The following is a 16,036-nucleotide window of genomic DNA, read 5'->3' as shown; positions in this document are numbered from 1 at the left end:
GCCAGATGGGCCAGCCCACCTAGTGGGGCACAAGGCCACCACCAGCAATGAGGGAAAAAATGTGGGGGAATAAAAGTGACCTGCTGGGCATGGTCCACTTGTTTTTGGAACAGCTCATCTGATTTGGATGTTACATAGCCCTGGAATTGTCAATTGGCTACAAATACTGTAGGTATTGCAGGAAGTGGTAGCAACCATTGTCACCTCCACCGACCCCTTCAAGTGATCCATCCATCCATGTAATGTCAGAGGTCAAGCTGGAAATATTAAAACAAAATCTGGACAGACAGCGGAGTTTGAGTCAAAAATGCAAATGAAATGGGTTAATGACTGAGAAATGGAAAAGGTGAGAGAGAGAGAGAATACTGTTAACGCTGATGCTGGAAAACGGTTTAACACATTTATTATTCAAAAATCAATGGCAGTGCAAAAAAGGGTGTGGACGAATGAGCAGCAGGCTGATTCCAGTGGCGAGCAGGGGCAAGAAGAGGCGGCCACTGCTGAGGATGAGCATATGACAACCTCCAATCAGGTGATCCCCTCTACATCTCTATGTATTGCTTAGCCTATATGTTATATGTTTTTCATTTCACTGGTTGCATGTACTGTAAATGTTCTCACTTTTGTGCATATGATGGTTCCATTCCATTTTTTGTTGGTTTGTGCACACATGTTGAATTGCTTTACATCTTGTGTGGTCTTCCTCTTTCTCTACCTCACTGAGCCTGGGCTGTGACAGCGCTTTATCTTGCATAATCTATGGTTTTATTTATGCTTATGCAAATCGCTCAGTTCACAATGAGCAGATGATTTTATAATAGTTTGTCTTTTTCTTTTCATCCTTACATCACTTATCTACTCTCACATAGTCCTGTGGTTGGTCTTCTTTACTTTCACACCACAAATAAAATTCACTAGTCCAACTGAAAGTAGACTTTAACTTCCTTTTCAGGCAGAAACATTGTTTTAACAACACTTTTAACAACGTATCTCTGCTCTCCTGTACAGACCGCTTGTTTGAGTGGGAGAAGAGGGGTCGTCATGGGTTAGCCGCAGTTAGCAAGGCATCTCAGCAACCCACATGTAGGCGGGTCGGGCACACTTTGGCCCTATTCCGGAGATGGTCCATCTCGGGCGCAGCTTGACCTGGTAATGAAAATGCAAGTCAGCTCGGCATGGTTTTGGCCAAAAGTGCTAATGGAAAAGCCCAAAATAGCCAGCCAGCAGTTCCAGCCACAAAAATGTGAGGATTTTCTGCTTGTCTTTGTCATACTTGTTACATACCTGAATATCTTTGGGTTTTGGACTGTTGGTTGGACACAAAACGTAGGGGTGTAAAGATTTACCAATACGGTAGAAATCGCTTTTAACATTATAGATGCAACTACATCAGTACGCGGTCCCCTGGATCAATCCATGAACCAGTTGATAACAGTGTCCACTATTGTTAAAGGTAAAAGGTCAACACAAGGGTCTTGGACAAGGGCGACGAGAGTAATGTGGCTTATGAGGTTAGTACATAGACAAATATGCAACTCTGACACGATTCACAGTGCACCATCGAATCTAAAGTTTAGAAGACATTTGGATTCTGTAAGAAGTCTAGAAGATCTGTCGGACAGCAATTAAGTACAGCGGTAGCACCACAGATCTTAAGACTCACCTGGTGAGATGGCATAGTGACACCTATGCAGGCAATGAGGAGTCTGCGGATGCTAATACAGCTAGCACAAGCGAGTCTTTTTTGTACTTTTTTGTACAACTAGATATGTTATCTGGATAATGACATCTGGTCACCAGCCTTTGCATTCACTGTTATTTTGTCCCCATCGCAAATGGAGTGAAGCCTACGAGCTAGTTCAGGCAGTCAATTCGAGCTGCACTGCTATACACACGACATGCCTTACACTCCATAATCACTAACCAAACACACCCTTCCAATCTGGCGGTCTATTTAAGCAGCTCTTCCTCCGCTCTGTCAATGCTGCTGCTGCCCTGCATCAGTACTGCTGCCTGCTGCGCTGTAAGCCCCACCACCACCTCAGTATCCACCTGTAGGCTCCGGCTAGGGGTTTAAGGTATTTGTTCTGAGGTCAGAGCCTAGACGCCAAAATCTAACTATGCTATACTGCTGGAATAAACATTAGACTCACAAGCATTCTCTAAATGCTTCACACAACAGCAATCTAGCTTTAGTTGCTATAACTGGGCGGAAACAATTAGAGAGTAAAAAAAAACTACAGCGCTGAATGGCATGTCCTTGAATTAAGGGGTGTACATTTGTTAGCAGCCATTTTCGCCGGCATTCAAAATTTTGCATTTAAAAATCCCAGATGATTGGTAGGTGCTGAGATCTCCAATAATCTGGTGTCTTAAGGCTAACCTCTAGCCTAGTCAATTCAATCACATTCTTATCTCAGTGTATTCTGAGACTTATAAACATAATTCATTCCTGATTGATGTCCAGTCTTTTTTGTATGTGTCAATTGGAAAAGCAATAAACACAATGAAATGTAAATCTGAAATGAGACATTTGTTTGATTCCCTCGTATTTTATAAAATATATGTATTTGAAAGTAAGCAATGTCACTTTTATATAATTTTTTAAAATATAGAATGAAAATAATATTTACATTAAACAAAAGTTAAGAACTGTAGATCGCATCGTATCACATCGAATTGTTCCATATTAAAATGCATCGTCCCCGAATCATATTTTATCTCGATATGTATCGGATCTTCTGAGATGAGACATCGGATGAACACCACCAGAATTGCCACTTTTTTCTGAAATTATAATTATTGTTCTAGAAAATAATAGGCAGATTATTTGATAATGGAAATAATTGTTGTTGCAGGCCTTTTAGTGACAGCTTTCATAGCTGCTTAAAAATATGGCAAAACAATGCGTGAGAGCTCCCTAAAAAAAAATCTGCGGTTCCTTTAGTATCTGTAATCCCACTCTGACAGAAGAACCTTGCAGAACTCTTCTCCTCTGCTTCACCTCCAAAGTCAGACAGTTTCAGCATTGGTCGGTGGTGTCAGTTTTTCCGCTGGCCGAGCTCGCCACCAGCTGCACAGATTACAGAACTGTTGCCAAAACAGCACGAGTATTTATGAGCAGCTTGTAAGAGTTAGATTATCATGAGTCTGGTCTCACAAAACATGAACTTGGCTGACTCCTCGTTCACTCGCCCGCTATCATAAGCTCTCTGTTAAGGAGGGGGACAGCAACCTGATGTAACCTCCCAGCTCTGATTTGGCTGTCACAGCACATCTCCCTCCCATGTAGCCCTGCACCGAGCACTGCAAACTTCAGGACCAACTGCTGTTTTCTAAGAAGAGGTGAATCACGTTGAAGGTCTGAATGATTTCACCTGTTAAATCCAATTTAGTCATCAAGGAGAGGAAACACTGGGGGAAGGATTTGAAGCTCCCACTGCTTTCCTTTTCAAAGTGGTGTTTGAGTCAACAAACCTTCAGCTTTATTTGTACTATTTATTCACAGATTTCATTTGATTTAGTTGTTTTTCTTCTTTTCTCTCTGTCCATTCTTTCTTTTTCCCATTATTTTTCCAAAGCTAAGGACACAAGGAGGATGAGGAAGCATTGAGTACTTTACCTCATCAGTCAAAGTGAAATACAAAATGTTGCGGTTTCAAGCCCTTTAAACAATCAAATTATTATTTCTTTTTTTTTGCTTTGCTACATTATCATACAAAAATCATGATGATTAAACCTGAAGACATAACCCTAACTTCTCAAGACTTTTACTTTGGTCAGGCCACACAGCGTTGCCTTCTCATTTCAGGGAACTTAACACCTAGTTTCGTTTACTTTCTGTGGTTTTCATATCAAGCCAACTGGTTCCTAGTACTGTGGATGTACTGTAAAGCTTTAAAAACACCTCATAAATGTTTAAATAAAATAATGCATTTATTGGGGACTATTTTCAGTTGTGGATTGAGTCAAAAGGACTACATTGTGAATGTTCATGGTAATGAAAGAACATGTCAGCCAGTGCAACAGTGTGGCTCATTTATGTGTTTCTAATGTTTTTAGACAACAATAGAGCTCTATGGCACAGAGGTAGAATACATCAGGCTTTAATACACATACACACATATAATACTGAATTACATTCAGTGTTGGTTTGGTGTTTTCTGAAACTGGAATTCATCATAACTGGTTTCTGAGCTTTTTTCACATCCAACAAGAGATGAACTGCTTATGAATGAATTTGAAGTATGTGAGCTTTTTTAAGATGTTTCCCTGAGGTGATATTCAGTCTAGCTGTATGTGTGTTTCTGTCCGTCATGATAGCAGCTGTCATTAAGGATCAACTGATTCATAATTGGTCTGATGCTTGTTGACATGAGCTTCCATCATTTTTATTAATGCGTCAAACTCTCCACCTAGTATCAAAGACACTGGACTTGTGTAACATCTAGGAGGATCTATGGCAGAAATGGAATATAATATTCATAGCTATGTTTTCCTTAGTGTATAATCACCTGAAAATAATCTGGTAAAAAAATTACCATTTTTGAGCCAATACAGACCCCTTCCAACAGACAAACAAAAAAACTGGCTCTAGATAGGGCCATACACGTCTTCTGCATGTTGTGAGACCAAAATAGTTTCTTGGAAAGGGAGGGTGAAGCGAGCTACGCCACTAAATGCCATTAAATCCTACACACTAGACCTTTAACCTGCAATCTGCAACTAGATATGTTATCTGGATAATGACATCTGATCACCAGCCTTTGCATTCACTGTTATTTTGTCCCCATCGCAAAGGGAGTGAAGCCTACGAGCTAGTTCAGGCAGTCAACTCGAGCTGCACTGCTATACACACGACATGCCTTACACTCCATAATCACTAACCAAACACACCCTTCCAATCTGGCGGTCTATTTAAGCAGCTCTTCCTCCGCTCTGTCAATGCTGCTGCTGCCCTGCATCAGTACTGCTGCCTGCTGCGCTGTAAGCCCCACCACCACCTCAGTAGCCACCTGTAGGCTCCGGCTAGGGGTTTAAGGTATTTGTTCTGAGGTCAGAGCCTAGACGCCAAAATCTAACTATGCTATACTGCTGGAATAAACATTAGACTCACAAGCATTCTCTAAATGCTTTACACAATAGCAATCTAGCTTTAGTTGCTAAAACTGGGCGGAAACAATTAGAGAGTTTAAAAAAAGTACAGCGCTGAATGGCATGTCCTTGAATTAAGGGGTGTACATTTGTTAGCAGCCATTTTCGCTGCCATTCAAACAACTATTTTGCATTTAAAAATCCCAGATGATTGGTAGGTGCTGAGATCTCCAATAATCTGGTGTCTTAAGGCTAACCTCTAGCCTAGTCAATTCAATCACATTCTTATCTCAGTGTATTCTGAGACTTATAAACATAATTCATTCCTGATCGATGTCCAGATACAGATCATATGTTTAATACCAAGTGGAAACAGGTTTCAGAAAGTAGATCTTCTGCTGCTCCAGCATCAGCTAATAAAGCAGCTTCACTGCTTAATGTCTGCATTTTGGTTAGCAGGGCAATATTTCACATCGAATCAAAAAAGAAAACCCCACAAGATTTCTGGTTTTCAGATGACTGATTCAAACTTGGGTGGTAAATGTCTTAAAAACCAGTAAATCATTAATCACCATATTAAAAAATGATGTCACAACTACCCATGCACCTTTATATATGTTGAGGGCTATATGTGTAAGTGGAGCTCAACCGAAAAAGCAAGGCATTAACACTGGCAGGATTACATGTTCAATTCCCACTGAGACCAGCTGGTTCTTAAAAGTGTTTGTAGCCTGGATATGTTTTGGCAGTTCGTATGAAATTGTCCAACAAACTGCACACACATCATGTTCTGTATGTCTGCATGGCCTGAGGACCGCTACATACAAACATCTTTTAGAAAATATGTTAAAAATGTCCTCCATTTCAACCTTGTCAGTGGATCTGTCTCTGTTTATTTCCTATTTACTTTCAGTTTAATTTCGTTTCAGGACAACATAACGTGTGCATTATGAAGAGTCAATCATCAGTCTGCTGAGAGATCACAAATCATGGATCCTAAACACCATCGGACCTCGATATTGTTTTATGGATTCAGTGATTTGTTGATTTCCTTGAGAGAGGCCATGCTGTTTTGTGAACCAGTAAAACTATGTCAAATAATTCATCAATTGTAAGTGGGACTCTATGATGGGATCTGACAGTCTGTCTGTCAGTATGAAGGATCACCAACGCTGTTTTTCAAGCATGAGCTGCCTCTTCAAGAAGGCCACTATATCATTGACCTCTGTGGCGGGTCTATGATTGACCTCTGTCATCGCAGTTTTGAAGGTTATGCAGTTGTTGCCGCAGCTGTCGTCACCAGCTGGTTTTCCAGGATCAGAGACGCTCTCGCTGGATGTTTGACAATCTCTGACCTCTCAACCTGTTTTGTTTTTTTTTCCTTTTCAGGTATATGCCGGTCTGTCATCCGCCCAATTTCAAACAAACTGTGACAGATATGACAGCATCATCGGCAAACAGTATCATATTTGCTTATTGGGTCTGACATGATCCAGCTCCAAATGGTTTAAAGTTTAAACTAAACTGTTTTAGGACGAGGAGGAGGAGTAGAGGGAGGGAGTCTCTGTGGAGAAATGAGGACAGTGGACGGGAACTTACTTCCTGTCAAAGCATGTTAAGAGCAAGGCGGCCGCACTGTACCACGGTAACTCCCTCTGGAGAGTACAGTGTAGGGAGGAGATGGGTCCCGGTCCTCCATGTTGGCGATATTATTACAGCCTGAGCCGTTACACCGAGAGACGCCAAACTAAATCAGGCTGACTCGCCAGCAGCTTTGAGGTCATCCAGAGTTTACAGCTATTAATAGCACTGGGCGTTGGAGTAGAAACACACACACACACACATCGCTCCTCCCATACCATGACACGCACAGCTACACACACAATGTATTCAGAAGTGCATTCATACATGTAACTCCCCTCAAGGCTTTTCCCACACACACATACAAGAGTGCAAGGAAACGTGTACACACTTGTCATTGAGAAAATGAGGAGGAGGAGGAGGAGGAGGAGAAGGAAGGCAAGACTGGTTGGCAAGGCGACAGAGCACCCATGTTGCCACGAGGCAGAGAGACAGTAAAGTCATCAAAACATTTGGTTGATTCATTCAGGGTTGTTTTTTTCCTCCCCTTCCCTCCCAACTTCTCCACCCCCTCTTTCCCCTCTATTCCCCACTGTTGTGTTTGGGATGCTCACACACTGACCTTCATTGGCAAAACAGTGATGAAATTGGGGCCTTGTGAGATTGTGGTGGTCAGTGGTCCCAGCTTGGTAAGTGTGTGTGAGAGGGTTTGTTTCCCTCTGTATACATGTTTGTTTGTACGTGTCTGCATGCATGTGAGAGTTGTTCAACTATATTCTATGTAGCATGTTAGCAGCATGTGGTTGCTGCTGTATGATTAAAGCAAACCTCCTGCAGTGTTACTCTTATCAGGGTCACTTTCACTGTTGCCAAAACATAGCAAACTCTGCATTTTACAAATAAACTGTGGTGCATTAAAGAAATAGTGAGGTGTTCAGATGGATTTCATGTCTGTGTGTTACATACGCAGCTGTAGTCAGGATTTGGTTTTCTTAGCCTAAAGAAAAAAAGCAGAGGGAAACTGCTATAGTGGCTCTGTCTAAAGTTCATAAATTAATATACCACCTGCTCTAAAGCACAAGGTTAGTATGGTGACTTTTTTGCAAAGTCTTTAAATCTTTATTTTCAAATTTGGCATCATCACACAAAGAACAAAACACTAAAAGCTGTGTTTACCGACCATTTCTGGCAACCTGCGCTGTGATAGATACACTGTTGTTTTAACAGTGAAAAGGCCTTACTCTGGCATTAAAAAACTACAGCTCCCATGAGGTTTCGGCAGCACTTCTGTGGCAAAGACCTAGAGTCATGTGATCTGAATGGATGCTCTTTTCTTTTACTCGCAGTTAGTGACTCACTGTGACGCCCAAGTTGTCATTATTGTTCACAGAAGTCCAACAGTCCCATGTGAGAGCAATGTCATTCGCTTGCTCAAGCATGTTTATCCTCCGTGCCCTCTTGCCATAAGAGGTGTCTCCCGATGCAATTTATATGATTTCTTTCAGCCCGTCGTCTTCTACTATGTTAATTGGGCTGCAGTTAGCCAAAACATTAGCCCCCTTATCACTTACAGGTTTCGTAATTCGTCCACGAGTACCACACCCCTGCATCGCAGACGAGCAAGGCCCCCGTAGAGATAGTTTGAGTTGGGTTACTTCTATGGTAATTAAATTCAGTTGTACAAACTGTCCGGTTTATTTTTGTTATTTTTGTTTTTGTTTGTTTAAGATCCATCAGGCAACTATTTAAAGTGAAACTTTCAGTCTAAAACTCTTTCCTTGTCCTTACCATACAATGTATAAATAAAAATGGACGTAGTCTCTGGGACGTCACCTGTAGGTTTCTAAAGAGCTGTTGTGAAGCTCAGTGTGGTTGGCCTTGGCCGTCCATATCTTGTGAGTCCTGACTCCACCAGTTCCCAACGGGAAGAGATAGAGCAGGCTGAACGAAGCCTAGTCACTGAAAACAGCCACCTGTCACTTAAAGTGGCCAGGTCCCTAATTGTGTATAACGTTAAACCTTAATATAATTTAAATTGGTGACCGTATAGAATGGTCCTGAACAATTAAATTAGCTGCAAAGAGCAACCAGGCTGTGTCATCAATCAGCTCAAAGTTCATGCGAAACAAGGGAGACCACACAGCTAAGTAAAGTGTTTAAGACAAAATACATTTATTTAACCAATATTTACTCTAAACAAAGTATAAAAAATATACACCTACATCAGTGTTGTCAGTAGTGTAGTGAGTGTGAGTGTGTGTGTGTGTGTGTGTGTGTGTGTGTGTGTGTGTGTGTGTGTGTGTGTGTGTGTGTGTGGATATGGGTGGAATGTCGTGTATGGAAAAAGGTAATTTTTAGCAAACCAAAAACCACAAACAAACCCAGGACCTGCTTGCTGGAAGGAGAGAGAGATAACTAACAGATTCAACCCCCTATAAAGCCTTGTAATCAGAGAGGAATCAGGTGTTGCTCATCTAATAGCCACACTCCTGCCACTTTGTCTCCTGAAAAGAACAAAGGGAAAATTACACAGTTTGAGGTGTCATCACAGCTGTAAACATGGCCATTTTAAAATGGGGCCTTACGGAGATTGACTCACTTCTGGAGCCAGCCTCAAGTGGCTGTTAGAGGAACTGCATTTGCCAGCCACGGAGGTTGCGGCTTTTTCCTTATCTCTGGCCAGGATGGTTCGGTCATAGGTCAGCCGCCACAAGAAGTAAACAAAAATAGTTGCATTACTTTTTTTAATGCGTTAAGTTTTTCAAAATAATTCTGTGTCAATTTTGACAGCACAGATTTTATTAGCTACCACAATGTCATGACACATTTTTCAGACTGCATGATCCAGGTAATGAAGCGGAAGGTTCCAGCGAACACACTCTTTACCCTTTGTTAGCCCCCCCGGCTGTTCAATCAACTTTGCAAAAAGCACAAAATATAAACAAGTTATAAACCTAAGCAAATATACACGTATTATATATATAAAAGGATATTTTGAATTTCAAACATTCCTGTTATTGTTCTTCCCAAGAAGGTCTTAAATTGATCCCTGATATTCACTGACTAATATTTGAAAATAAATTATTAATCAACTTTGAGATATTTTGCATGAGAATGACGACTTTTATTTTCCTGCCATAAATCATCAGATCACATTTTGTGTCAGTGGTTTCCATTTAAAAACACAGTTACATGTTTGTCAAATCAAATTAGCTCTTGTGTGTGTTTTCATTCCTCTTCACAGAGAAAATCTACTATTATTCTTCAGCTCTCCTCCTTCCTTCCCCCTCTTCTTATGCAATCTGCTCTCCTTTTGTGTTTTATTGGCTGACGTACACGTGTTTGGTGATTAGCAGGTGTTTCTGCTGCTGCTACTGACTCTGAACCAGCTCTAGGTGTCCCTCATGGGCCACCGTACAGCCCGCTTTACACCCAAAGTAGATTAATGGGTCAGTTTAGCGAAGTTCATCCAGGGTTCAAATTACAGTTCAGCTAGAGTTCAGCTGAGCGGAGGGGAGGAGGGAGAGCTGGAGCCGCTCTAGTGGAAAATACAGAACAGAGATACAAACACAGAACCATAAATGCAGAACAGTTCTACAAACACAGAACTATAAATACAGAACAGAGCTACAAACACGGAAGAAGATGTGAAACTAGTGACTGAGACCCTAAGCTTATCAGGAAAATGTTTACTGAGCTCATAAACAAAGTGTCAAGTCGGCTCATTCTCCATTAAAGTGAATGGGATCGCTGTATTATTGCAGCCAATTGAGCTACCCCTGCTGGAATTTACATAGAATGCAGGTTTAAGACACTTCCACATTGGCTTTTCAGACCCGGAAGCTCTGTCCATTATGTAAACTGTCAATGTGTTGGACTGAAGGGCAGACTGAACGCTACAGTGACTCATTATCGCCTCAAAAGACACAAGCGTTATAACAAGACAGTACAGGCTGCAGCTAGCTGGTTAGAATGCTAATTTCAGTTGATCTGTCAGCAGCGTGCAGGCATGCACACAGGGCAGTTTTCAGCCATGTGTGAAGTGGACGGAATAAGGGTCACCACCTCCAAACCTGAGGCAATGGTTCTCTGCCAGAAAGTGGTGATTTGCTCCCTCCGGGTTCGGAAAGAGTTGCTAGCCCGAGCAAAGGTGTTTAGTATCTTGGTATTTGTGTGAGAGATGATCAGGCGGATTGGTGCGGCGTCGACAGTGATGTGAGTACAGTTGGACCAGACTGTTGCGGTAAAGAGGGCCCTGAGCCAGAAGGCAAGGTTTTTCGATGTCCCAGTCGATCCATGGCCACAAGCTTTGGGTAGCGACTGAAAGAATGAGATCGCAGATACAAGTGGCGGAAATTAGTTCCTCTTTAGGGTGGCTGGGCTCCGCTTTAGAGTTAGAGCGAGGAGCTCTCGGACATCTGGAGGGTACTCGGAGTAAAGCTGCTGCTCCTTTGCAACGAAGCTAAGGTGGTTAAGACATCTGCTTAGGTGCCTCCTGGGAGCGTTCCTTTGGAGGTTTTCCAGGCACGTCCAACTGGGAGGAGAACCCAGGGTAGACCCAGAACTTACTGGAGGGATTATACTGTATACAGTATCTCATCTGGCCTGGGAACATCTCGGGATCCCCCAGGAGGAGCTTGAAGGCGTTGCTGAGGAGAGGGACATCTGGCGTTCCATACTTGAACAACTGCCACCACGACCTGACCCCGGATAAAGGATGGAATGAATGCTGAATTCATCAATTCTGGCAATATCTTGCTCTTTCAACGCATACATTTGGCTGTATGTCTTGTGAATTTCTCAGTGTACAAACAAACTGAAGAGCAGTTTAGTTATTCTTTGTAATAACTGGACAGGAACTCCAGCTAAACGGTTGTGTGAAGTACTGGAACCTCCTCTGAAATATAGATTATGGAGGCAGTAAATTATGCATCACAGTGTGATCGTTTGTGCCGCCGCTGCTGGGACCTGTGATCAGCTTGATGCGGGTACAGTATCTGACTTATTCATGACGGTGCAGCTGGAGCTGAGGGACAAACAGTTGAGTTCGAGAGTCGCTGCACGGAGCTCAGCGCTGCTTCAGCTTCTTGACCCCGAAGCTCGGGATTTAGCTGCAGGATTTAACAGGGGTCGCGAGGTCTGGGTCACACTGAGGTCAGAGACATAGGTGGTGACATTTTGTACCTCTGTTGATGGGTTTGAAGGCAGACAACAAAGGATTTTTCCTGAAGAAAAGATTTGTTCTGATTAGTGCTGTCAAACGATTAAAATATTTATGTCATAGTTAACTCACAATTAATCGTACATTTTTATCTATTCTAAATGTCCCATGATTTCTTTTTGTCCCATTATTTTTTCTCATTTTAATGCTCATATCAACATGGAAAAGTGGATCGGCTTGCTTTGTGCAAATGTTGTTTTTATTGAAAACTCATCCATTGTCGCCTGGCTTTGATGAGGGGGCGGAGAATTCGCATCAGCTGTGTGTTTGGCCATCAAGTGATATTTCAGACTGGACGTGCTGCGATGATAGCTCAGTTCACAACGACAAAACACACAGATCACTTTGGTCTTGTCAATGGAACCATTTGGCAACTTTTTAAAAGTAAACTTTCCATTCAGAATATTAGTGGCATCCATTTCGGCGTCTCGCGCTCGCCATCCACTCAAAGCGTAACGTCTACTACTCTTAAACAAGTGTGTGCGGTGTGCCTGTTGTTTTGTTTCCGGTCTAGCTAGATCTGGTGTGGTGTTGTGTGAAAAAAACTACAAAGTTAAACAAACGTTAATCTCGCGATAAAAAAATTGACCCGGTTAAAATGGGTTTGCGTTAACGCCGTTAATAACACGTTTAACTGACAGCACTAGTTCTGATGTTAGACATCTGCCATTTAGAAACAGTGACGCCGGTTCTTTTTTACACACATACAAATGTTATTTTAAAAATCTTCTCAATGAAAATTACTGAGTAACTTTTACTTTAAAAGACTTATACAATATGAAGCTCAGAGGTCAGTAGGTCAAGTTTGTTGTCGAAAGTGGATGCAACTCAAACTGAAACTCAAACTGAGTTTTTGTTTAAGAAAATATGAACTATATTGCACAAATTTGTCCAATTTCCAAACAGGGATAAAACCCATTTTGGACTTATTTGTGTAAACAAAAACCTCAAGAGCTTTACTTTGAGGGTGTGCAGCACGTAGAAATTTAACAGATTTTGTTCTTGGTCTGCAGTGCAGCATTTCCTTAGTTTTTTTCCACAAAGAACTGAATTAATTAATAATATCGCCTTTTAAAATATGGACTAAATCCTTATTTGGACTGGATTTATTTCTCTAGGGGAAGTGTGGTGATTTTAACATTACCCAGAGTACATATGTGGGTTTTCACCCCCACTCCAGTAATAATTACAATCACATTGACCTACTGTTTTTTCTGTGAACTGTCCTCCTGTCAGTTAAAGTTTATATATACAAAATTCACATGCCACTAGATGTCGCTATAGAGAACCAGCATCTCAGGCAAAAAAACAATGTGCACTACAGCCAAATAGACTCCATTGACAAACCAGAAATTCCACCTAGCAGATAATCGTAAAACACACTTTAAACTAGACAGAAACATAATCAAACTCACCAAAATAAGAGCCGTTTCAGTCACTCTACTAATAACTTGGCAGCCATTGCAGCCCATTTCACGGCAAATTTGTCATCAGTGAATTACAGGTTTATATTCCAACCAAAGTGGAAGTTAGTCATTATAACAGACGATTATGATGTATGATCAAATCAGCAAAATTGTTCACATCCCTTTTTTTACCAACAGTTAACCTGTCATTCGTAAAATCAACAGCTCTATGTGCCAGCTTCCTTAAGTGAACTCACTCTGCTTTCTTTTTTTAAGAAAATAAATAAATACAAGACAGAATAATAGGATAATCCTTTAACGTACAATAATTGTTAAATGCAATTTAGAAACATCTCAGTTTGGTAATAATAAAGACCCAAGCCAACAAACAAAATATAGTTCAATTAAATAAAACAAACAATTCTGTGTAAATACATTTATTAAGGAAATTTTGATTTTCTCTTTAGACATTTCAGGATGCTCTCTGTGCCCACTGAGACTTTGTATGTGACACTGAGCTACACAAATAAACTGGATTTGGCTTGTTTATATTAAAAGGATAACCACCGTTCATCCCACTCTAACACACACACACACACACACACACACACACACACACACACAGGCATCCTGTGTCCTGTTTGGACTGCGAGGAGTCAGACACCAACTGACCAGACAAATGTTCTTTTGCTTTTTCTCTCAAACACTGCCGCTGGCTAACACTCAGCTTTGTGTGTGTGTGTGTGTGTGTGTGTGTGTGTGTGTGTGTGTGTGTGTGTGTGTGTGTGTGTTTTTGACTGTGTGTGTGTGTCAGTTCTTGCCCACCCTCCAGGTTTGTGTGTATTATAGCGGCCCACTGCTCCTGTGTCCTTTGATTAAGGTCAATTTGGTAACTAGGGTTGGCAACACACACACACATACATACATGTCTACAGAGCCAAATCAACCATTCTATACTTCCCAATTCATCCATGTATACATAGTACATAGTGTGTACATGAATGCTTTGTAGTGTTTTACTGAAACCGGTGTGTGACATTTTCATTTTTGACAAAAGGAATAAGGTTGTTGTAAGGTTGAAGATGATTGCAGCATATATATATAATTTCAAGATGAGGATTTCTGTTCCAAAATGGTTTCAACATGTTTCTTTTTATGGATGATGATTAAAATATTACACATTAAATAATATATGTAATAAAAAAAAGAGCATGTCCTCACTTCAAATATGTGTATGACAAAAGTAAAAAAATAAAATGCAACTTGGACCTACTGTGTGTACTTTAGGTTTTTCTAAGCAATAAGTGATTAGAGTGGATATTTCAGGTGTGTTCACTTTCAGTTTGACCTCCTTTGGCTCTGTCCAGACATCACATCTTGTTTTCAAATCCATAAAAAACATAAAGCGTAAAAATGACAAGTTGCAGTTTAACCGAGGAATATTACTATAATAATACTATTTCTTGGTGGGTACCAGTATTGTGATAATCATGAATCAGGATACTCATGAATATCCTCACATGACTTTACACATGAAAAAGTTGTCTAGCTTGCCAGCATACAGTCCTATATTGATTTTCTGATTTATTTTGAACGAGGGGACAAGGGGGAACCTGAATATTTCCAGTCATTAATTCAAAATCCTAAGCCTGTCACCATGTCTGTGTGTCCCCGACAAAAAAAGTTAAAATGGATGTGTAAATAGTATAGATTCCAAAATAAAGAACAGGGAGATGGGTTGCCTATCTATGATGCAGTGATTCCAGTAGATTTTAGTGCTATTTTAAAAGTATGAACTCTGCTTTATTTTCATGATTATTGTGATAACATTGTGTATCGCAATTATTTTGGCCAAGATAATACTGACAATAAATTTTCATATCATTCCATGCCTAGCCATCACTACATCCTGGACTTAGTGCCACCCAAGATAATTGCAATTGACTTAAAGAAATACAAGTGTTTTTCCTTATGCCAGAATGATAAAGGGCTGAGCCAGACCTCTCTCCAGCACTAAACACTGCTGAAGAAGAGATAGCTTTGGTTATGCCAGGCTTATATAAAACGGCCAGCCGGTCAGATGGATCAGAGATGTAACTATCAGTTTCTAGTCAGATGGCTCAGTGTGGTTCACTCTGTAGAGATAAACTGAAACACTGTCAGCTGCTCACAGAGATGAAGACCTCCAACACAGAGCGAGTTACATCACTAAATGTGAAGACTGTAACATTTGTGATTAAGACCCATGTGGCTAAATGAATTGGGTAAAGTATGTGACATTGATGAACATGAACCCGATGACCGTAATGTATCTTATATACGTCTCGAGCCTTAATGCATCTGAGACTGTACGCTGCTGCTGCTGTCGAGTCACATCAAATCAGAGAATCTTCACTGCTTATTGTTTCACTTACTGAGTGTGTTTCTGACTGTTAGCTCATGGAAATGTGTGTGTGTGTGTGTGTGTGTGTGTGTGTGTGTGTGTGTGTGTGTGTGTGTGTGTGTGTGTGTGTGTAAGGTACATGCTAACGCTAACATAGATTCCAGCCTGTTACTCTGTATGTGTGTGTGTGTGTGTTTGTGTGTGTTGGATGACATTACTAAAAAGAGTCGACATGTTACACAGCAGTGGAGGCTTTAAACCCTCCAGCATCACACACACACACACACACACATACACAGCCTCTCAGCTTGGCTCTGTGCCCGTATGCATGACAAGACCTCTGGGACCCCC

This window comes from Dicentrarchus labrax, unplaced genomic scaffold (genome assembly GCF_905237075.1).
Source record: "Dicentrarchus labrax unplaced genomic scaffold, dlabrax2021, whole genome shotgun sequence".
Classification (NCBI taxonomy): Eukaryota; Metazoa; Chordata; class Actinopteri; family Moronidae; genus Dicentrarchus; species Dicentrarchus labrax.
This window is presented reverse-complemented; position numbering follows the sequence as displayed.